Source organism: Bombus affinis, chromosome 6 (genome assembly GCF_024516045.1).
Source record: "Bombus affinis isolate iyBomAffi1 chromosome 6, iyBomAffi1.2, whole genome shotgun sequence".
NCBI lineage: Eukaryota > Metazoa > Arthropoda > Insecta > Hymenoptera > Apidae > Bombus > Bombus affinis.
Window position 1 is genome coordinate 13,108,776 of NC_066349.1, and position 25,275 is coordinate 13,134,050.

Here is a 25,275-nt window from a genome sequence, read left to right on the forward strand (position 1 = left end):
TAAGCGAGCGGGTAACACTAGTGTGTGCTTTTTGTTAGGCTCGTCATTCGTTTGGATAAATTTGAAAGATGCGGGAAGACGTTTTGTTGGAATTTGTGTACAATATCCTAAACAATCCGCTTCAATGATTAAACGGTGCACTTTACCGATTAGGTGAAATTATGACTGAGCTGAGGTGATTAGTGTAAGTAAGTTGTTTGTGGTGATAGTGCGCTACTGCTGGCTGTGTGTAACTCCGCTGGTGTGGTGTTCCGCTGGCTGAGATAAGATGATTCTCTGGCTGCGGGTGTAGATGTCGCTGCTGGGGGGAGGGGGGGGGGGTAAAGGCTGTATTTTCTTCTCATTTAAGAATCTTGGAAGAAAAATCGGAAACTACGGTCGCCGGGACTTGAACCCGGGTCCGAAACGTTTGTAGCCTAAGGCGCTGACCACTTCGCTACCGTCGTTCGACGGAAGTTAGTGTCGAGCGGTGGTATTTGTTGTCGAGTGCCGCCACATGATAAAGAAAGGAATTAAGCTCTTTAATTTTTTACAACGTTTCTGAATACAAAAATAATTATTATCAGAAAAGGTAGATCTCCGCAAAACTAATTGGCAAATGTTACAAATTCTGTATTACGTAACGAAATGTAGAACTTCGAGGGAATCTTGAAATTCAACCAATATAGAAAACTACTGGATGTTTCGTAAAGTTATTATACCGGAATTTCAAAGGCATGTGAAATGCGGCTAAAAGAATAGAGAAAAGGCACTATCGAGAGAAGCGGAAATAAGTAATAGTTTCTTAATGGACGACAAACGAAAGGGAAGCAGGTAAGGCAAAGATAAAACGAAAGATCGTAATACTCCTTAATTTGGTGGCGCCATGAATGAACGAAGGAACTCACGTTTCACCCTGGAACGCACACTCATCTTCCCTTAGGCCGTGTTAAAACTAACAAACCGGTGGCTCAGCCGTCTCTGTAATTTTTTAATTACAGGGCCGCGTCTCTCAGTCACTCAGCCCCGGTGACTTGCAACCGGTGTCTAGAATCCACTCCCTAATTTTTAATAACACCTAGCGTCGGAGAGAGCCAGAGTAATAAGTTTGTAGGCGGTTCTCCGTGGGTTCCGAACCAGGAGCGGAAGAAACGAAGGAGCAGCGAAAGAGAGAGGCAGAGCCAGCGGAAAACATATTGGTAGCGTACAACGAAAACCTATTTTGTGGTAGGTGGTTCAAATTACCGCGCGTCCTTTTAAGAAGAAATTATTAGACCATCGAAATTATTCGATACGGCGAAAGTGTTCTCTGGACAATAGCAGATGGAAAAGTTCGAACAGTACCTAACCGTAGCGGAAAAATTCCTAACGTGTGGGTGTTTTAATAATTTACTGTACTTAAATTTTATTGAAATGTAACGACATTGTTTTCTTGAAAATATCGACGCAGAATATTATATTGATTTCATGATATAGATAAATATTGCATGTATGTGTGTATGTCGTAATTGGTAAACTACAAGAAGAACAGGAAATGTAATAAAAACTACGCAAATGTCCGTTAATGTTTGTGACAATTGTAACAATTTTCATTTTGCCCTTTTGTTAATATTCAGAATGCGTGAGTCATTCTGTTCCATTTATTTGGCTTTCAATTATTTGTTCATTCGAGATACACATCGAAAAAAGAGATTTGGAATAATATATAATTATAGTCGTTCTGCGAGTATCTATGTGTCGGCATTATTAAAAATGTGAATAACCTCTGAATTATATGTTGAATACGATTGAAAGATTGTACGCAGAAGTTTCATAGCTTTGACGTGGCATAACACGTGCGTATAGTACTTTCTTGTTCAGCGCAGTTCAAACGCGACAAACAAAAATTCAATTTTCTATCTATATTAAAGCAACGAACCATTCAAGTCACACGAAGAAATATTTTCAGCTCATAATATCTACACCGGTTCAATCGGTTTTTTCGTTGAAATATTCATTCTTTCACACAACGTTTCTTCCGATTACGATCGAGCCTCCACAGCTGCCATTACATCAACCTTTCAATACAATGTCACAAAATAATCTAATCTTATCGTGCGTAATAAACAATTCCAGCTATCGTAGCCAAAAAAGACAAAACGAAAAGAAACGAAGGAAAACTAAAGAATACTCGACGAAGACTAGAGGCATACGACAATGCCTAAGTTGTGTTAACCGCAACAGACGAAATGGGAAAAAGATAAGGAAGAAAGGATGGTAAACACGAAGAAGGGACGAGGAACCAGAGCGAGACGTCGGACGTTCTTCAAATCAACGTGAACGCGATGGGTAGAAGCAGTGACAGCCGGCCGAGCAATACGCGAGTTTTATTATGCGCGCGATCCGCGCGCGCCTTCTAACCGAGTCTTATGAATAAATATCGCGATTTCCGTCGGCCGAGAGATCGAGAGAGTCGAACCTAGCATCGACGGTGCGGCAACAGAACGGATCGATAAAAATTCGTCTCGTACAGCCAGTCGCCATAAATATTCCAATAAAGGTCGACCGTGCGTCGTCGGGCCGCCTTGAGAACGTTTCGTCTCTGTCCCTATATTCAATGCCCGTCCACAGGCTGGCCGGCTTACGTCGCGTGGAACGCGAGAAAAATTTTCCACGATATTCTTTCTCTTTTTTTCTTTTTGTTTTTCTTTCTTTCTGGCGTTTCTCGTTTGTCCACGATCGACGTTCCGAAACGATCTCGCGGGCGTTTCGCGTCGGGACGACGCGACGTGCTGCTCTGAATTTCCTCCAGGTGAAAATCTTTCTATTTCCGATGTGATATAGAAACGATAGGTTGTTTGTAGCTTGTGACGCGAAATACGAACCGAGATTTTAAGTGGAAGTCAACGAGTATGTGATTTTGGCGAAATTTTTGTAGACAAATTTGCATGGTGCTCTCTATAATTTTTTCAGATTTCCTCTACTCCTTCAATGACACGCTTCTTAATGAAAAATGTCGCTGATTCAGCCATGGGATAATATAGTTTCGTTGGAAGATTGTTTAAAAGCTTTTCCATTCACTTGTTCACAATTTTAGAATAAACTGATCTTATGGTTTCTTCGTTTCCATGATCACGCGCAGTAGAATTCAAGTAGTTAGAACAAACTAGTTTTTCTAATTAACTAACCACAACTTAATTTAAGTTACTAATACTATAGGTAATACTAAATGTTTTTAAATTATGGTTAGATGAAAGTAGATAAATGGAACAATACCTTTGGTCAGTAGTGTTGTTGGTTTAACGGAAAGTAGAAACTTTAAATTTGGTATTGAAGTGGGCCGTTTTCGCTTGCATGACCTGAAACTGAAACAACATCGATTTAAATTCGATTCCAACATCCATAAGATTTTAAAGTGTACTTTCTTCGTATTTGCATTAAGTTACATTTTCAGATTTCCATTACATTAGATACCTACCAACGTCTACCGCACTTTTTTTTCTTTTATAATAACTTAGTTGAACAATCATTTCGACTTCTAGAATTGCTATTGTCTTACTCTTCGTTCCTTCCTATCTCTGATCGACAATCATAGTATCGCGTATAATAAACTTTTATAATTTTTAGCCATGTTGGATAAATATATAATTCCAAATTATAAATAATTCCTTATAACTCTACACCGTGAAACTTTACTCCAAAAGCAAATTGTCACTTCCAATACCAATCTATCCAACCAAAAATCAACTAAAAGGTATCTAACCGCTTGGAATTTTTATTTTATCGTTCAACAGTCAGGATAAGCATGAGCCATCGCGTTTCAATGTCGCGTCGAAGGGGATGATAAACGCGAGGAGCACGGTTCGCCGAACGGTAACGTCGATTACACAACGGCGAGGGATCGTTTTGAAAATCACTTGACGATCGCGATCGAATCCAACCGGCCGTTCCGTTCAATTTAAATATTTAACGGAAGAGAATAATAACGGTCCATTATGTTCGCGCGACAGCTACGCGATGCTGTGCGAGCGCTGGTGTTGGTTGCGCGCTATCGGCCAGTGTTATTAATGTTACTATTTACCATCGCTGCTGGCGCAATTGTCATCACGCCAGACAGTACGCGGCACTAATTACCGTCACGGCAGCCTATTGTTCCACTTAAAGCTGATTGTTATCGTTACGCAAATTGCAGCCAATGCAGCGCGCGCCAGTAATGATTTCGCACCGATATCAATTCCGTCGAGCGTCTGAATGCCTATATACTAATGCACTTATGTACATTACATATATATGTATATACGTGGAGAACACGTTGCCGTGGATAATAATTTTTCTTATTGTTAACGACATTCCGATCGTTAATAAGCGGGGCGGAATAGTTTTCCATTAGCGGTGGACAGCGAATAAATGACCGACTACGTAATCGGACAAAATAATCGCCGGCTAATGTCTTGATAGATTGACGCGATCGAACGAGGTCGATGCGCCGCTGGCTGCTGCTTCGAAGCGAATTTGCAAGTCGAGTTTTGCGAAATTCTTCAACACGACAGTGATCAGGGGGTGAGATCGCGCGGTGACTGTTACTGCGAGCCAAGGTCTTCGGTCGAGAAAATGTGCGTTGTCGAAGATGAGAATTTTATGATTTAGCGTCTGTGTGGAAGTATTGTAGCAGAAATATGGAGAGATCTTACATTCGGATCTATGAAATTGTTGATATCAAGAGAATCTGGATATTACACGAGAATTCATAATATTTTTGTATCAAATTAATATTTCAATCTTATTCCGAGTTGGAAATTCTTGGTAATTAGAAATTCGATGCAAAGAGGTGAGATTTTTTAAAAATGAAGCTCATACGCGATAATACAGTATCTTCGATAATACAGAATTTATTGGCAACGCGTTAAATTTTAAAATTGTTTCTCGTGCAGAAATTGGAAAACGTGATATATTTCTTTCTTGTATTCTTCAAATACGATTCTTTTGAACTATTCCTCTTAATTATTTTAAGAGCAAGAATAGTTAATTTTCGAAACTAACAGGATAAAATAAAATCATTGTCGATCCTTTTCATCGACTAAAATCAAATTTAATCGAACCGATGGTTTACGGTAAAAGGAATGTTCAGATTTAAAGGAGCAAGCACAACTTCACCAGCCTAAATCACGTAAGCGATTGACGTTGTGAAAGCAGTTCTTGTTGGTTTGAAAAATCGTTAACAAAGATTCTCCACGGCGACAAACGATAGATAGATCCTTCGAAACAACGCGACGTTTACGATAAAATTCCGCGGCGGCTACGTTCGATCGTAATTATCTGGTCGTGTTTATAAATCACCATGGATCAATTAATGCACGAAACGAAGGGAGAGAGATAGAAGGGGGAGAAAAAAAGGGGGCCAGTAAAGGTAGAAAGCATGCGCCGTTTTATAATACAGTCCGTGATCTTAAATCAACGTCCTTTTCTTAGCCGGAGATAAATCTTGCGCGGTCGAGCTCGGCCTAAGAAATATAAATACGATTGTGCATAGAAACGGGGCGTTTTGTCGCTCGAAGCGCGCGTCCAACGAAATAGTCCTCGCGATTTCGCTCCATGTCCTCGTTTTACAAGGAACTCGCGAAACAGGGAAGGATTTACAAAGAATTTAAAAGAACTTCTTCATTTTTTATAAATTTTCTTAATTTAGGAGTACGTTTGACCGACTAAAGAAAAGATGGATATTCTGTAATTAAGATGGCAGAATTTGCTGGGAAAAATATCATAGCGAGAAACGCTGTAGATAAAGCTGTGTCTTCTGTGATTGGAGCAATAATCGTTAGATAAATAATATGTGATCGTTTGCACTGTTATTTAGGTACACTACTTAGGTATACTACTTGGGTTGGTTGTAACATATAATATGTTATCTCTCTAACACATAGCTATATGTAAATCGTTCTAAGATATTTGAATGTTTTGGAATTTGCAAAAAGCAATATCAAATTCTGAGAAACTTTGAAAATACATAGACGATGCAAACACATGCGAAATTGTTTCAATGCTTGGAAGATTAAGCAAAACAGATATATTTAAAGATGACAGATCTCTATGGTATTTATTGATAAAAAGAAGTTGTATATTTTGTCACATTTTCATAAAACGATCATCCCTCGCACCGAATCATTAATTAAAAAAAGATACCGTTTTTAATCAAACAGTTATTTTCTCAGGGCAAATGGATCGATAATCCGTCGAGCATACATCCTATATTAAGTTCTAAACGATATTATATACAGAATTTCTATTATATTTTCCGCTATGTAATATCTCTAGAAATTTTAATATTTCAGAAACAATTTATGGCTTCTCTGAAAGCATCGGGATGTTTGTTCGTCGAAGCGAGGAGAATTCTCCGGGAAGGACGCGTCTGCAACGAGCGCTGCAACGCGAGTGGACGCCTCCTGGTTCGGACAGCGTCTCTTATTAGCCGCTAAGGCGTCGCGACGCCCTGGTTGCAGAAAAATCCGCGAGATGGGGACGCCCGTAAAGCTGGCTGCTACAAAACACGAGGCAGAATCGAATCGGGAAAGACGAAGGCGCTAATTCATACGCTCGATTCTGTTTCCGCTGTTCTATTTTATTCTCAAACGTCTTCGTCGTCAGATATTCATCAGAGATGGTATCTAACGCGAGACATGACATCGCAAATTATATTTGCTCGAGGATGTAACTCATTTATCATATACTTCGTGTAGTTCTTTACGTTCTAACGTATGTATGTGCGTGTATAAGGTACGTACACGTGTATATGTACATACGTACGTGATGTATATTAAAATGATGTCTCGGGAAATTTACATTTTACAGAATGTGATAAGCGAACCACGTGTGAGCAAGGATTACTCGGTTCTTTGACATTCTTGCAGCTTCGACTTGCTTTCACGGTAGCTGACAGATTCTTCGATATATGAGCCTTCCAGAAGGTAATGATTAACTTCTACGTTTTGTAAGTTTCATAATTTTCTCACTCAGGTACACGATTAATGTTCAATTCTCGGAAAACGAATAACTTACTGCCCTAAGTTTCTTTATTGCAAAAAGACCACATAAATGATAGCGTAGACAAATTTTAAGGATTAATGCTAAAATTTCAAAAATTAGCGATTGTAGCATTATCAGTTTCCTTTACTTTTCAATTTTGGAACTGATCAATGAATCTTCTCGATGGTTCACACATCCATTCATAGTATATACATAAATCGCGATCGTTTCTATAGTAATTTTATTTCCTTGATTTTTTGAAAAATACTATCCAAGTTCAGGTACGCCGATATAATGAACATTTTAGGAGTTACCAATTCCCGACAGACGCTCCAAATTTGTTAAAGCCGCTCATTTATTCCCTTATTTATCATCGAGAGATCAATTATCTAACGCATCGTCACTGCGTGAACGTAACAACATCCAGACATGTACACCGGGTCGCAAGAACGCAACAGAGTACCCTTGGTTTCAACAGCTTCAAAATTTTCTGAAAAGCCAGCCTGTTGACGCGTCGCGGAAACGCGGTCGTTCCCATTCCCGGTTCCATCGCGCAACAGAAATATCGACTGAAGTTTTAACATACACCTCTCGTATGGCTGCCGAGTGCATCTGGGCTGTCGTCATGGGAATATAAAAGGGAGCTGCAACGATAGACAGATAACTAGAAGAGGACAGAGAGGGAGCGAAGGAAACGGCGGGATAACAAGGGACCAGAGGGGGTTGAGTCGAAAAGATAGACGAAGGAGGGCAGCCGAGGGAGGAGGGCCGCAGGGGAGAGGGAGGAGAGAGAGTAAAGGGAAAGAAAGATCGAAGGAGATGCTTGTCACCTCCTACATCTTACACCTCCGCGCGCGCGGATCCTGCACGCTTTCCCATTCTACATACGCCTTCTTTTCTGCATCCCTCGGCTCCCTTCGCTCCACCCCCGTGTTCCACCCTCTGCGGCGCTTCCGCGTCGTCTTCTCAGCCGCCGCCGCTAACCGTCCACCCCCGCAACCGTGCCACGGCAGACAGAGAGAGAAGCAAAAGACGATCGTGCCTGCCGGAGAAAAAGGTGGCCGAACAAGCCACCGGGAGGGGATGTGCTTGCTTCGAGCATAGCTAACTAGCTGAATCTGAATCAATACTTACTTCCGCCCCCAACCGACTCCCATCCTCTTCTCTACCGAGTCTCAGCCAGCTCCTCTTTCCTTCTTCTCCCCGACCACCCCCTACTGGGGTCCTCCTTTTTAGCGAGAAAGGACTTTCGGGGTACCCTCCTGCGCTTACCTCTCACCACCACCCTCGACCACCCCCATTACCCTTCACGTTACTGTCTTTCTATGTGTCTCTTTCTCCCTACTTCTTCCGTTATTTTTTTCTCTCTTCTTATTCCTCGACCTCCTCCAACCTTACCTCCCCCAGTATAGCTCTTCTTCCACCCTTCGTCGCGTCGAGCCTCGTTCCAATCCTTATCGGAGGAACTTCTTTTCCCTTTGCGGACGGCATTTTTCGATAGTCGCGACGTTTGATCAGCCGAATTCACGCTTCCGCGATCCTCGCCCGTTGTAGATTTCGTTTGCGAAGCTCTCGCGAGTGGGCACAGCCGAGCGGAAGATCCGATCGTTCTCGCGAGCGAGTTTTCGTTCGTTCCTGGGATCTTCGGGTTCAACGGTTCACGTTAATTTCGTTCGATTTCGGTGTTTTGCGATTCCTAGCAACGAACACGGCTTCCTCGGTCTTCATTGCGAATTGAACTGTTTTGTTGGTGTTGAAAGATTGAGCCATTGGAAAGATCAAGTATTGGCCAGTTATATCTGATGAAAGTTTCTTAATTTGGTATCGAAATGTCAAATATTATTATAGTTATTATATACAGATACTACCATCATTGCTTTGTTTAACTAAGCGTGTGACATTTTGCCTTTAAATAAAAGTTTAAACAAATTAGAATTGCCAAAAAAGTAGAATTTTCTTGGTGCAAAGAATAACTAAAATTGGCATCTGCGATAAATATCGCGTACCTAAAATCGGGAAAATTTCAATATTATTTCGAATTTTTACCTAAATAGCCTGTGAAGTTTGCTACTAAATTACCATGGTAAATCGTAATTACAAATAATCGCAATTATTATTGAACAAAGATGAATTATTTTGTTACGCACTTCACTCATATAAGAAGAAGTATTTGCATAAAGAAATAACGGCGTAACCGCGAGAAGAATAGACCAGAGGCAATTCTAGTCTCGGCTTAGCTACTTTAAAATTCGAGTCTTCTCTTGTGGCATCACGATCTACTAGCAGCCACGACTCGAGGACCGATTCGAGGGGTTGTTTCCCCCTGACAACCTACGGGCATCCCCTCCATGGTTTTACGACACCGTTCCACCACAACGCTCTTAAAACACGAAGCTTATCTCTTAAGTAAAAAGTACAGGAAATCCTGGCTTCGAGCAGATTCGTCTTCTCACGACGGAACCAAATTTAATTCCTGTCTGGAAATATCCACACCGAGCGTTTATATGCAATTTATACGACTTGCCTTTGGGTCTCCATAGACGTTCCATCAAGAAACAGATCTTTTTATAGAGATTTTTTTAATGCAAAAAGATATTATGTAAATTAGTGAGTAAATCAATGAATAACGATTAATAAATAATACTTCTTTAGAATTCTGTGAATAAAAGAAAAAAAGAAAGACACAATATTTTCAACCGATACTCGTCCTTCACAGATACTAGTTAATTTTACCATTTTATTAATCTTATTAAAAACTATAAAACTAGATAATCCGCCGTTTTACTAAAATAAAAATTATATTAAGAAATTGTCAATTGTCAACCATCCAAAATCTCGCTTGTTCCAGGAAAGAATTTCTTCTATTTGTACGAAAGCTACAACAACGGAGAAACGCAACAAACTACAACAACGTTCAACGTTATCGACCATATTTTCATTTTCCAACGCTTCAAACCAAAAATGTAACCAATCTGCCACAACAAGAATCAACCTCTCCACCCAAAATCGCTCTCCCGAGGCAGCAATTCGCAGCATCGCGACAAGCCGAGCAAATCCTCGTCTGAGACATCGTCGTTGCCTCGCCAAACGTTCTCGTATTTGCGTCCGCAGGAAATACGTGGAAGAGAGAGGCAGAGAGACGCGAAATTCGTACGTGAGATTACAAACTGAAGTCTTGGGACGTCGTTCATCGCGATGTTCACTGAACTGGCGCGTCCCACCCCACAGCACGCACCCTTTAGCTCAAATCAAAAGGTTGTTTCCTCCGCGTCGTGGCGGTTGACTCGCGGGTATTATAATTCCCCGACTGGCCGCGGGCTAATTGTGTTGCGTGGGTGTGAATATGGTTTATAGTTCGGCGGAAAAGCTGGCCGCGGGCCAGGCAAACGAGCTCACGTGACGTCACGCGACGGAAATACACGAGCGGGCTAATTAGGCGAGGCACCTCTCCTCTTACGCTCGAATGCAAGCGGAACCCATGCGTCGCGACGTTTCTGCAACAACGTGACTGGAGACGCCTGCCGTCTCCTGTCGTATCGCGTGTTTGGAGTTGTGGAAAAATCAGAGAATGGGGGAAAGATACGTTGGGAAAAATTTTTTCGGAGCTGAAGTATCTTTGACGAGAATGCAGGATTGTTTAGAGGTAGATTCTTGTAAAGTTCGAGATATTTTTGGATTAGCTTTAGGGTAACATAGAATGTTAAAATGTTATGTTGAGAGCAATTAAGCAGCAAATATTAACTCTGCAGAAATTGGAAACTTTTGTATGTTTCTTCCGAGGCTGTGCTATTTTGATTATTAAACTCGAAAGTTTCGTTAATAAAGTTTATTGTTGGTACGATATCTGTATTGTATTACTCGTTCTAAGAAATTCAAACTTGTTCCATATATTGTACTTTTCCTCTAGAAGAAATCTATTTCCTAGGAAAATTCGTCCAACGCTCTATCATCGTAAAGCACGTTGCATAATTGTTGCTTCATTTTTGCAATAATAATTTAACAGATTATTTAATGGCCACGAACGTTTATTTGCAATTTTTCTGCCTAATATTTGGCGAATAAATGCTTCGTATAACAATTCTGGCATTTGCTAACGTGTAAATATTGCTCGGGTGGGGAAAAAATTGAGCTATAAAACTATGATTAACGTTTGCCAAGAGCATCGTTCTACTTAATGTTTCTAAATGCGTAGGCGGAAGCGAGAGGGTTAATTAACAGGAAATAAGATTCTACTGTACATTTTTGGCGACTGTTCTGTTCAGTGAATTATATTTCGAAATAGCATAAATGAAGTAATGTTCACAGACGACCCGACTTTAATTTCTAGGGAGCAGATAACAGTTTTGAACACGTGATGGTTGGCTGGTATTTATAGATTCTTGATTGACGTTCGTTCTCGTTCTGAAATCCTCGCCATGATTCTATTAAGACATATTTATCGCGAAATTACTATTGCATTTACTATACGCATTTACTACGATTGCTTCATTTTAGTGTTTATAAATCTTACGTGTGTTAACAAGAAGCATCGTGTACAACATCTCGACAAGGATTTACTTACTTTTGGCATCGGAGCGAACGACGTAGTTATGCTTTTTCGTCAAAGCATTATCACAAGATCATTTATTTATAAGACTATACCGAATGTCTCGCTAATGAAGAACGAATCTTGGAATTTTTTACTACGTAAATTCTATAATTCTATTTATATCGTCCTGTTTCTAATTTTTATACGAAATAATTTACATTCACTCTTTATCTATTCGTAATGTCTGATATCTAAATATCTATTCTACTTTTAGCACGAACCAGCTATCACTTAACATCTTTTAAGATCCGTTTATTTTATATCTAACTTACAAGTTGCATTTAAAAATTACTCGCAACTTGATGTTATTAATTTCATATTTTCATTTCAACGCAATCCATCATCATCGACAAAAAACGATCCGCATCAGTCTTAGGGTTTGTAAATTAATCAGATTTTCGTAGTCATCGAACCGCAGATCCTCCTATCAACCTGGCGCTACATTTATGCGAAGAGACGACCATGATCGAGGAAATATTCTAGATCCACATTCGTGGAAACGAAATCTAAGCCTTGGTCGGAGAATCAAATCGACTACGACTAAAACGCTCGCATCCTCTCGCGTAACAGCCTATCTTTCTACGAAATCAACCGACATATCTATACCACGTTAAACCGGTACACGCGTAAAAGAACAGCTTAAACGATCAACGACGAGACTCGTTCGCGAGCGCACGTGTATTCCCGACTAGAATACTCGCGTGGGGTCCGCTTCCTGGTCGGCACCGATCGTGTCGCGTAGATCCTTAATTAACCAACGCCCAATCGCAATTTCGCCGGCGGACAAAGTGAATCGCTCGTCGCCTTCGTTCGCTCCGACGCGATTAGAGGAGACACGAAAAAAGGAAGACTAGGAGAAGAAAAAGGAAGACATCCGTCTATCGAATAGAGAGGACGAGAGGAACAACACGGAGGCCCACGCGTTTCATTTGCATCGGAAACGATCGTCGATGCACGCACCGGTTCCCCTCACGGGCACAGAGCTGTGTAATTAGCGGGGCATAGCAATTAACCGAGGAGCGGCTCGTGCGTGTGCCTCGGCCCGCGTGAGCTCGCGAGCAGACGAGACCGAGCGTAAAGAGTAAAGTAAAGAGACGAGAGTGGAGTAGACGTAGCGCGCGAAGACACCCGTTTCCTCGAACAATGTAAAGCGGCGTGTAAACGGTGTAAACGCGAGGGGTGGGCAAGCGGGCGTGACTGCGTTAAGTCAAGTTAAGTCGAGGTTAACTCCCTTAATTACTCAGATTTAATCAGAGCCCGAGGCTACGTGTGCGTATACACACGAGCGGAGGTACCGTGGGCATAACTAACCGTATATAAACCGTCGAGAGGAAGAGGAACAGGGAGCGGACGAGTTATGAGACGTCGCGTCGGAGAGGGGAAGCACTTGGTCGGTCGGTCTTCGAAACAGGAACGGATACCGGCGACTGACTGCTCGCGACTTTTGCTTCACGATTGCTCACGTGTTCTCTCTTTCTCTCTCTCCCTCTCTCTCTCTATATATATATATGTATATATATGTATGCGCGTACCTATAAGCAGTATGTGTATATAGCGACATAGTGATCGTGTGTGATGCACGAGGAAGACGACCGCCATGGACGGATAGTAGCGTGTTGAACGTCGGTGGAAAGTGTGTATATACGCGAGGCGTCCGCGCGCGATACGAGTAAGTAAGTAGAAAGGCCCTGGTTGCTTGCTCGCTCGCTCGCTCGCTTGCTTGCTTACTTAACGAAGATTAATTGCGCTTAAACCAACCGCGCGCGCACGGCCTCGCCACACAGCTTCGTTGGTCGCTCTGCTCTCTCGGTTCGACTCGTGGCCGCGTGCATTCTAACGTGACCCCACGAAATCTTGACCGTGATCGAGGATCGAGCGGCGTCGGTATGCGCGATTCGAATAATTTCGCGCGACCGTTCGTGTCGCTGCCTCCGGCTGCCTGTCTGTTCCTCTTTCTACCATCTTTTTGGTTCTGTCGTAGAGACTTTTCGAGGAGGGTCGGGGGTGGCAGGTCGATTAGCCACGGCTCGAAAACGGCGCTCCTCGCGGGCTTAGTTTTAAGCGCGACGTGATTTATACGGTTAAATGAGACGCCGCGCGGGAACCGGCGCGGCGGGACGCGCCAGCGGACAACCCTCCAAGAAAAATGATCGGGAACCGCGGTGATGAAGATTAATGACGATTAATCCGGCCGGCTGTGATCCATCGGAGATAATCGTTAAGTGACTACACGAAATCTGATCCGGCCCCGCCGTGGAAGCTCGCGAGACCCTCACGGATCCGCGCGTATTGTGACCGTTCAACGACCGTGGAGAATTCCTCTCTGAACCCAACGATTTCGTCGTCCGATTCACGATTCAGACGGTTCCTTTCATCGTATCATGTATTCGTGCATATCAAATGCATTCGTTTTTTACTTCAAATAAAATTTTAACAGTAGTTTCTCTACGAAATATAAATTTAACCGGAGCAATTATACACTGCATTTTCCAAACCATGTACTTTCGTTATCTCGGATTTAGAATGTTATTTTAGAATAATTTGCGCGTTAACAAATTCCGCACGTGGAACGGAGAATATCTGTAATCTGTGCCAAATATGTGACAAAACCGCTAAATTTTGTGAATACATTATGAATTTACAGTTATTTATTTATTGCCGTAGAACGAGGCTAACTATGATTTCCATTAATCATACACAAGGTTAATCACAGGGATTTGAACACGTAACTGTAAAGCCAGCCGGTAATTACTCGTACATCAAAAATACTACGATCAATTTGCAAAATTGATCTCAAACGAGTTCCGTTCGATTCCATGATTCACCATGAAATTAGTAAACGTTCGTACAATTATTTATACCGATACGAGCATGACAGTCGTGTCTTATTACAGTACTAATGAAATTTTGAAATGTTTCATAGAACGCATTTACAATACGGGCATAAAAGTTTACGATAGTAATTGCTCGAATACATTCGCGAGCCACGGTATACAGTATGTACGTTTGCTATTTTACAGCTATATCGCGAAACTCTCGAATTAACGTACAAAGACGTAATTATCCTGGTGGCGCGATTACGCAATCTACGCGGCGAATCTTTTTCGTGGGTATAAAATTGCGATTAATTTGCGCCGTGGAGCTCGCTATCAACGGAAATCGCTACAAGGACGAGCGAGAAAAGAACGGAGGAAGGAAGAAAGTAAAATAGCCAGTTCTGTATAGGTGCTAGGTAACGTCTCCTTGATAACAATCGCGCGGAGGGTGGAGAGGGCGAAGGTTGCGGTACTGTAGGTGGAGGTGAGGGCGGTAGCCGTGCCGGGGGCCGCTTTTGTTGTGTATAAAATATTATTTCGCCGTGGCCGGGCATTCATTCGGTAGGAGCTTTCCTTGAAAGGCGAGCTCAAAGATTAAGGACTGGCTGGACGGTAGGATAATTATCAAGAAAGGAAGAATTCTGAAAGCGCGGCTCACCGAGACAAAGACGAGGGTGGGGTGAAGAGCCAGTATCTTGACCAACTTCTTTCCCTTCGATCTTCCTTCCCTCTCTCTCTCTCTCTCTCTCTCTTTTTTTACCTCCCCCTTTTACGTTTCGTTGAAATCAGCTTAGCAGCAGCCTTATTAACTTCCGATTACAATTTTATGGAATTAGAAAATCGACAATAATTGTTCGATTTTTAGTTGAGTTTGATACGTTGCGGCAAGTGAGAAGACACGATACGTATCGTTTTTAAAATTTTATTCGCTCGTTTTCGACGAAAGAATTTGAAAATTTAGCTGTATGTGGTATGAACGGTGTAACTGTGAAATCAATGAGAATTCGCCTTAATTTTTGATCTCATTTCTATGTTCTATTTTTGGTTAATATCGGTTGATCCACGTGTGACCTCTTTCCTACAATAATTGCAACTACTTCCTTCTCCTCCCATCTGATACTTATCTTTATTAACACTTCACTCATATCACGCTTCTCCGCCACCTTTCAGTGTCTAATCAGTCCACTCATACCGCGTTTGTTAATCATCAACGTATCAATCAGAGATCCAACCTTCCTCCCCCCTAATTAACTCTCTTTTTCTCCAAGTATTTTTATTAATCGCTCATCTCGCGAAGGAATGATTAATTCCGTACCTCCGCTTCCGCCCTGTTTTCCAATAGCTCAATTTACACCGGTCGTTAATCGCCGAGGAATCCTTGTTGTAACACGCGAAATTCAAAGCCGAGCAGCCTGAAATTCCTCTTCGGTGAATCGAACTTTCTCTCCCCTTTTTTCGACCAAGCGGAATATTAAAATAAATGGCGAGGGGCATTCGGTTATTACACTTTGTTATTGGGCGAAGGTCTCTCGTGAAGATCTCGCGGCAACAGCTGCCACCTCGAACTACCTAGGCAAATAAGGGCGAGGGGAATAATTATACGATGGCTAATTGCCCGACATCTCGACTCGCCGCGAGACATAACGAAATAATCTCGAAGCTCTTTGCTTCGTTCTATCTCTTCTCTTCCCTTTCTATCGTTCTCCCTTCGCTTCTCTTCACCCTCACCCCTTCGTGTTTTTATTCGTCCTTTTCTTTTTCGGAGCCGGCCGTATTCTTAACGGAGAGAAGCCACCCCCGCGAGGGATTCTTTTCTCCCGGTAAAATTAATTAGACGGACTTCCTGTCACGGGAGAGCGAAGGTTAAAGGCGCGTGCTTGATGAGCTTGCTTCGTCACTGTTGCTTTCTTTATTGCGGCCAGGGGCAGAAATTCTGAATATATTCGCGATAGCGCTGATTAATGTTCGCGAGGAATTACGGTGGCCGCGCGCTTTTGATGAGGCAATTAGACGAGCGTCAAGAGCTTGATAAAACGTTTGCTTGCCGCGATAACGTGAGAATTAGCTAAAGACTGTCGATAAACGTAATTTGAGTCGTCCTGTGATCGTGTACAATTTTTTTCAATGACTTCATGATAGGTATGAAGATAGCAAGTGTGTTTCTACTTGGTAATTCAGCAGTTGGAATGGTAAACGATGTGAAGATTTGAAGCGAAGAAAGAATATTTTGTAACTGTGATCGTTAAAATGAAAATCATTTCTGTGAAATCATAAATTTTATAAAAGTTTATAGAGATATATGTGTATTATAGTAGTCTCCAAAGGTAAAACGAATTACTTAATATTTGATAAGTTTTGATATTTGACATGGTTTCGAATGAAAGCATTATTCCTTCATTTCCTTAATACTTAGATTGTTTACTGTTTAAAGTCTACAATCATTAACTGTGGTTAAATAATTGTCGGGGACTGCAAAGAGTGCGACTGAAATAATTTCGACGATAACAAATTCTGGTAATACCTGAACGAAATTGTTTATTGTCTCCTGGAATTCTTATCGAATAGATTAGTACTTTCTAAAATTAGCATAATAATTTTACAGGTAAACTCAGGCACAAGTTCACGTACCACTGAACACAGAAATGCTAATAAAACTATATGAACATAAGTAATAGCATGTCTTTGAGTTGTCATAGTAATCCTACAGATAAATTCCAACCCACTTAACGTAATAAAAAAAAAAAAAAAAAAAAAAAGAAGAAGAAACAGAAATGTACAAACTAGTAAATGTATAAATCTCGTGAAACCAATCGTACCAAGGATCGAGAAATTTTAATTCGACGAAATTGAATTCGTCTAAATTATTACGCTGATGTAGCAATTAAATGCTGATATATATTGCAACGGTAACACTTATAAACGACATTTATAGACGCGTGTAATTTTACATTAGTTAACAGACCGATGCTCGTAAAACTTTGACGAAACAATCGTTTCTGGAACTGTAAATCACGCGTAAAAGCATATTGCGTATACCACATGACACATTAGAAACTTGTAATATCTTACTATAATAATAGACATACATGTGTATAACTAGTCATAATAAAAATACAGTTCATTGTCATACTTGTCTTTTCCTTTGCATATACGCGATTGTAAAAAGGCTTCGGCAATGATTAATTGCTTTCCATTTGCGCAAACTTGTTTCCGTTCAAACGAACAAACTTTCACCTCAACCTAGTATCTCCTACACATTCTCTTGGTTCGGACCTTGCGAATGCTTGCAAATTCTAAATCATTGTATTTGTATATCAAATTAATTTATTTACGTATAAATTTCAGCACTGTCGTAACAATTTTATGCATAATTTACATACACATTACGATTGAGATTAATTCTTTGCACCAAGAAACCAGGATCTATAAGACATAACATTCAAATTGAAAAATCGCACGTATTGATAACGGTCTTTCGTACATGTTTCGAACATGCCAAAGAGAAATTTATTTTATTATTAAAAAAAAAAGAGAAAAAAACAAAATTTATGATACTTATGGTTATACAAAGTAGTATATACGAATTCTGTACACGTAATGTCGAGTTCGCAAGTGCAGCGCGCGAAGAACACAACCGCGTCTTATCGTTGACAAGACGAGTATTTCGCGACCGATGGAAATTTGAAATTCGAAATTTGTTGACAAAGAAAGAATAGAACGAAGAATAAGAAGAATTATAAAATCTTCTTAAATGGAAAAAATTCTTAAATCTCAGTTATTCAACTTTACGAATCCATCTCTTTTACTTCTTCCTGCCAGCCGCCATCCTCAAATTTCTGGCATCCAACGTTCGTCAAATGATCTTGGACTTCCGTCAGGTCGCGAATTCGCGCGCGCCAGCTTCTAATTTCCAATGTCTTCTGCGCGGGTAACACGCAAGCCGGGTTTTCCTCGCGTTACGAGATTCCAAGAGCAGCGGCACGCTCGAATCCGCCCGAGGAAGGTGGTTTCACGTGCAGAAATGCAGAGAGCCGTCAGCAATTTCACGAGAAACGATTCCCCCGGTTGAGTGTGGCCCATTCTCGTTCTTACCTCGTCGAGGCTCGGTGCCGTGGTTCCGAGAGGACCCCGGGACCGCGTATTCGGCGTTGGCATTATAATCACAGGGTCCGTAGTCGCGGGGGCCAGGGGGGCGAGAAGAGGAAGCATGGCGGCCCATCGAGAGGATCATTTTCGCGGCGATAATTAGGCAGCGAGTCGCGCGGTCGTGCTGGTTGCACGATGAAAAATAACGAGGAAATAATTGCCTGCGGAGGATCTCGAGTACCTGATGTTCGACGGCGAGCGATTTGAACAGCCAGAACGGCGATAAACAAGAAAAGAAAAAAAGAGAAAAGAAAATTAAAGGCAGTGAAGAAGGAGGAAAAGAAGAGAGAGATAAAGGAAGGTGGTCTTTTTTAAGAAGGGGATGACGGTGGTGAAGCGTGGCGAAGAGGACGATGCCGAGGGATGAGTCTCGTCGTTGCGGTGGCTCGAGGTGATGAAGAAGAAGACCGTGGTACAGGAAGAAGAAGTTAATTAAGTAATAAAAAGTCACCAGGCTGCCCTCCAGATCCGGGCTGAAATTAAAATAAACATCCCTTAAATGAGTCGCCGCGACGGTATCCACCCCCGCTTAACCGGAGCCGCTAATTAATTCCAGGCTTGTGAAACCGAGAGGAACAAAAACCCCGGGGTTGAAGTGCCTCTGGATTCTGTCCTGGTGCCGACCGGAGACGAGAAACGGGGGTGTGAGGGTCAACGGCAGACAGGGAGAGAGAGGGAGAGAGAGAGAGAGAGAGAGGGTGAAGGAATGGTGTATTAAACACCGCGAAACCAGCCACCGTCTGACTCTTTAATTAGCCACCCCTAAAGCACCGCAACCGGGAGTGTCGAGGGTCGGTGTCGAGCAACAGGTGAGATGCAAAGCAAGGGTTATTCTTGGCTTTAGAGCTTGGAGAGGCCACGGAGGGTGAGTAGCCAGCACCGTACCGTCAACGAATCGCGCCCCGGGCTACGCTTTGGATATTGCCGAGAGATAACAACGATGAGATTGATGGTGAAACGATCTGCCTGTTCTTAGAATTTTTCCCTTTGAAAGTTTTCGAGTTTGAACAGGTGTAATCTGTTTTGTGGTAAAATTTATATCGATATTAATCGACGGATGTTATTAGCAATGTAAGAATAATAGAAATGATTGAAAACGTATCAGTTTGGTTCGAAAGCCGAGACTGGAAATAGACTGATTTAGATGTACGAAAAGCAAACGAACAAATATCGATTCTTTGTTATAATTAATAGTAACATCTTTGATATTGTATATTAAAATATTCTTTGGATATATTTTTATAGTAATTATACTTAAAGGATTATACGTTTAACCTGTGAACTGCAAAGTAGCGTTTAATCCCAAATGTAAATGTACTACTTACTTCTTCCCTCGTGAATATCGTTTCCAATAAGACAATAATTTTCTCTAAAAGTAGAATAAAGAAGATCTAAAAATAAACATAACATAATTCCAATAGATGAACCTGTTTAAAAAATGAAAACTAGTCACGTCGCCAGCTAAACTTCCTATCGATGATCGCACGAAGGGTTGTCACAAAAGAATCTCGCGATTGAAACGGGAACAAATAAGTTGTCGCGTGAAAAGGGTCGGATCTCGTCATCGAGAAAGTGTCGACGCTAATTAAAACCTGTTGAGCGAGCAGCTCGTGAAGCTGTAAAAGGATCTCGTGTTGGGTAAGGGAGAAGGGTTGCAAGGCGATGAATATTCCAAGATTGAATCCACTTCGCGAAAGGGTTCGAGGCTAATGAAAAGTACATTATGACCGACGTAGGTATCCAGAAGCGCTGATGGAGAAGGTACCGTGGGGCGACAGTCGCCGAGAGCTCGAGATCGTCGGGGGTTAAATGCGATAATTTGCGTGGGAGGGTGAACGTGGCTGGAGACGATAAACCCTCTGCCATTTAATTACGCTTAAAACATGCATTAAATATTGTCGGAGGGTGGAAGCGTCGGAAGGGTTGAACCCTTGGGTTCGTTAAATGAGCAGAGATTTTCCCTCCTCGACATTCGCGCTTACAGTCCTGTTACGGATTTGTAAATCCGCGAAACAGCAGCTCTTCGCGCGTGCTATGTATTTCGTGATGCGTTTGGGAATCTCTTTATTGGAGGGTTGAAATGATTTCATTCCGCAATAGCAAGCTTAGATTTTTATGCTAGGGGGAATATTGATTCAATGTGATATATGAGTGGTGATAATATTTAAGATACGCGATGCTCGACATACGGTAGATACACATTCTATGTTCTCTAATATAGCGCATAATTGACTGTTCAAATATTTTGGTGATGTGTGGGAAGTGTAATGTTTGCAATGGGTATCTTGCAATTTTCATATACAATTTGCAGATTCGGTTTTGATGTCTGACTAATGTCTCGGTGCTAATGAAGTTTGAAAACGTGTCGTATAATATATATTCATACAAAGTCTCTATGTATGTTCAGATATCTTCATTCAAACCTCGATAGATCGAAAGAGGTGCTTTGAGTAGGTGAATATTAACAAATAATATTTAATATATTAACTTGTCATATATTCAATATATTCTAATAAATATAGCATCAAATAATTTTGATAAAACGTTAACCATCTAAAAATACTACGTTTTAAAAATTTACCTTGAATCTCGCTACAAATTTCCGGAAAATCCCAATTTAAACACTCTAAAGAATATTCAATGAACAAAGTAAACGATATAGGTACACATTATCTCTATCACGATCGTTTGCACACGATCGAGCGCGAACAAAACGGCAGGCCACAATTAATACAATAATATCCATCATACAGGGCCCGTAATCAGCATAAATGCAATTAGTATCTGGCTGAGGGTGGGCCTCGCGTCGAGTACGTAAATTAGCAAGGTAACCCTTCCGTGAAGTTTCAATTATCTCGTCGAATGGCGATGGAGTTTAACGAGATTCTTAGATGGTGCTTGAAATTCAAAGGACGAAGCCACTTTACGGTACCCTAACGAAGCCACCTGCCTGGCAGCGTCCACCCTGTTAATTTTAATCGAGGGAGACGCTTTCACGTGAATTAGAAAAGGGGTGTCGGTGGGGGGATGAGCTGGCGGTGCCAGTGGACGACGGCCTTACGACTGCAGCAAGCCGCTCGTAAAAGACCTTCGTATCGAAAGTGTCGTCGCGTCGGTGGATCCGCTTGGGAACCCCGAGCACGATCAAATGAATCAACAGAGACAATTAATAGCCCGGCGAGGACGCCTTGGAAAAGCGTCGGGACGCCGCCGCCAGCCTAGCAGGTCAATGTGTGGACAACAAATCTATCTGGCTGTCCACTGAGCACACTACCGTACGAGCTATGAACTACCGTCGCGAGAATTCCACGATGTTTCTATATAGTTCCTGGTTTACAACGCTGGATTTTAGTCAGATTTTTCTTGAAATCCCTGTGTTTCGTTATTGAAATTAATTGGATTAACATAAAATGTTTGGAAATTTAAAGTGGATTTCTTTGACGGAATTAAGAATTCTTTTTAATCGGCTGAGACGTAATCAAATCAGATTTTCAGTAGTTTGTAAGTCTAATTAGTAGGTGGTATTCGATTGTATTAATTATATTAATATAGAAGTGGTAAAAATTTTTATTTTCATTAATAAGTGTAATCGGCAAATTTCCTGTTTCGAAAAATGTTTTTTCTACAGATTTTTAAGATGTAAAAATCCCATTGTACTTAGGAAAAGGAATCGCTGAAATTTCTAATACCAATCTCTGAAATAAAACTAAAGTACGAAATTTGTGCAACAAATTAAAATACCATCATCTTCAGTACACAGATGCATCAAAAAGCTCTTGACTTTCATAACCGAAAGATACGCAGTTGATTTCGCCGGAAAGTCGAATGAAACAAGCGCCTGTCGTGAATATTATTTTGACAGGCGGGATGCATTGATTCCGGTGAGAAAGGGTCCAGTTGTGAGACACGGAAACACGAAGACCCGAATTCAGTTGCCGGATGAGGGACACAGGGTGACGGTGTGAGGAAAGTGTGGGGGGGAGGGTTTAGGTTAGAGGTTTCCAAATCAGGACAATTGAATGTGCGCGACTCAACCGCTAATAACTCATTTCCGGCGTTTAAAAGTGATACGTTGCATCCCGATCTCTTCTCTCTCTTTCTCTCACTCTGTAAGTACCAGTGGACCATGTGACTCGTTACCACGTTCATCAAAGAGATCGTATCGCCGATATTGTTACACTCGTCATTTTTCTTTTGACCAAAGGAAGTATCTTCAATAGAAACATTCAACGGTCATTATCTAAATATTACGAATGCATCCGTCATTGGTTAAATGGACCAGCTAATTCCGAGTTCGAAGTATTCTTTGATTTATATCTTCCACTCGAAGCGCTGCGTAGGTATGTTTCTTAATTGATCGTGTACTAAATATTTTAACGATCAATGACTTATTGATAGCGTACGTATACGATATACCAACGTATAATACGCTTATATTGTATATTTTATACTATATCATTTAGTAGTATACTCATAAGGATACGTATAATTCAATTTATCTGACGAGAAAACGTATCTCGCGTTTTGTTAAACGCAACAATCGAAATACGCTACAAAATCCACGTGACGGTAGTATGATTCTATTCATTTGAAAAATCAAGAAAAAATCAATGTGATTTATGAATAAATAAATAATTTCGTTTATTCCATTTAGTGTGAAATAAAAATAATTCCACGAAGTAAAAATAATTTCAATCAATCCAAAGCAATTTAGCGGAGCATTTTATATCGTTTATAGGAGAGAGAACTATCACGGAGGATCGGAAATTAGAGAAGAAACACCAGTATCGTCCCAATGGGAGAAGGAGCGTACGGTGAACATCTGTATCTTCGATTTTCTTCTCGGATTCTCTGTGTACCTTATGGCAGCGATTCGAACTCGTCGCCAAAGTTGAAGATTCGGCCTTGACCTACCTTCGTATGTGCGAGGTCACCGTTTTCTTTTCTACTAGAGGAAACGAGAAGCAGAAAAGTACATACTTGCTCGCGTACGTCAGAGCGTTGTGCACGTTCTACGCTCGAACGTTGCAGGAAATCGTGATATTTGTGCGAAGAGTTATCGGAAAGTGCTTTTGAACTTTTACGAAATTGACGGTGGAACCTTGATTCCCGATTAGAATTGCAAAAACATGTTTCCCGATAATTTTGAAAACTCGGTAAAATATATTTAGCTTTCCCCTATCGCTTACAGTAGTCCGATAAAAAAGAAATTGAAACAAATTCCAAATACATTATATATCGATGCTAATTATAGATGATCATTATAGTACTGATTATAAAAAGAAATTAAATTCAAATGTCACCCACATAAAATTAGTGCCGGTGTGCCGGAGAGACGTAGAAAATAAGATAGAAATACTTAAAGAAGGAAATTGAGCGTACATTTGTGTTCCTTTTCATAAGTACCGAGATATGAATATAAGAACCACAAAGAAAGGGCAATAATTGATTGAAATTATTATAGAACCAGATAAAGAAGCCTACAAAGTACTCGAAACCGTTCGATTCTTCATCTCTACACGCATTCGCAATTGCCTCGAAAGACTTACACTTGCTAGACCACGAACTCACCATCCGCCTATTCAAGCTTCGACTACGTAGCATTTGCATGCGCGCTAAGACGGCTGTCGGTGAAAAAAGTCGACAGCAGTAAACGGCTTCACGCGGACGAACAATCATTCACGCTGTTTTATCGCGTCGCGGGATTATTTCAGCGGCCTCTGGTCGGGGACGACACGTCGTCTAGACGTTTCTGACGGAGTCGATGACCACAGAATCCACGACCCGTCCCTCGGGTTCTCCAACGGTCGTAGGATCGTTCCCTCCGCCGCCTCTGGGTCTGTTGAGAACGGTGCGCGATGTCGTCGCCGTGGCGACGGAAAAATAAAGATAAAGCCTGAGGAATTAATTAGGACCGGGTAATCAAGAAGATACCGCATGGGACCCTAAAGGTGGAAACGCGAGGCGATCCAACGGCCAGGTGGAGGTAGAAGGGGCTTTTGGAAGGCGACAAGCATGGCAAAAAAGGTGCGAAGGAAGAGGCCGCGTATAAATATTCACTCCTGTTCAACACTGTTCGAACGACTCGCTTATCCCCGGATTGAGCAGATCCGCACGATCCGTTCTCTCTCCTATGTGCTGGCTTCTTCCACTTTCTGGTCGGATCCGAGCTGGAAATTCGAAATGCCTCGTCCGGCATTTTATTTTCTTTTCTTCGTCTTCTTCTTCTTCTTCTTCTTCTTCTTCCTTCTCTTCTTTGTCGTTGGTTCTGTTCTTCCTCTTCTCGCTTGGCTGGTCCCCTTTCACTAACGCGACGACGCTCCTTTTCTTCCTCTCGCGTTGTTCGGCCCGTCCACCGCCTCTGGTTCCCTCAGACTCAGGCCGTTTCGCTCGGGCAATACGGGCCCCGATCTTCGGCCGTGAGTAACGGCTATTCCAAGAAGTTGTTTCAGATAGAGGGCTAATTTGTTCGCGTGCTCTTCCCGCGCGCCAACGGCCGGCAAACATACGGGACTGAGCCGCCCGACCCGCGGCGCGCACCCGCCGAGATCTCTTAACGCGACGCGTTACTTCCATTTTATTTTATCGACGTGCTAACGATTTTTCTCTCGACCAAGGCGTTCCCCGATCCGTCTCTGGAGGACATCCCGAGGATGTCCAAAGAGGCTATTTGGAATGGCCACTCGTTCCGTATCGATATCATCATGCAACGTAACTTTATATATAATTTCGTGTTGCGAATATGTT

The 25,275-nt window shown here is 41.7% G+C and overlaps 1 protein-coding gene across 10 annotated transcripts in view; it reads right to left on the reverse strand.

The window, feature by feature from the left end:
- Nucleotides 1–25,275, reverse strand: part of LOC126917450 (zinc finger homeobox protein 3) — a 456,710-nt gene that overhangs the window by 215,013 nt on the left and 216,422 nt on the right. For all 10 annotated transcript variants that reach the window (XM_050724298.1, XM_050724301.1, XM_050724296.1 and 7 more), the window contains one exon: nucleotides 3,235–3,323. The gene's annotated coding sequence lies outside the window, so the exon portion shown is untranslated. The remainder of the gene's footprint in view (nucleotides 1–3,234; nucleotides 3,324–25,275) is intronic.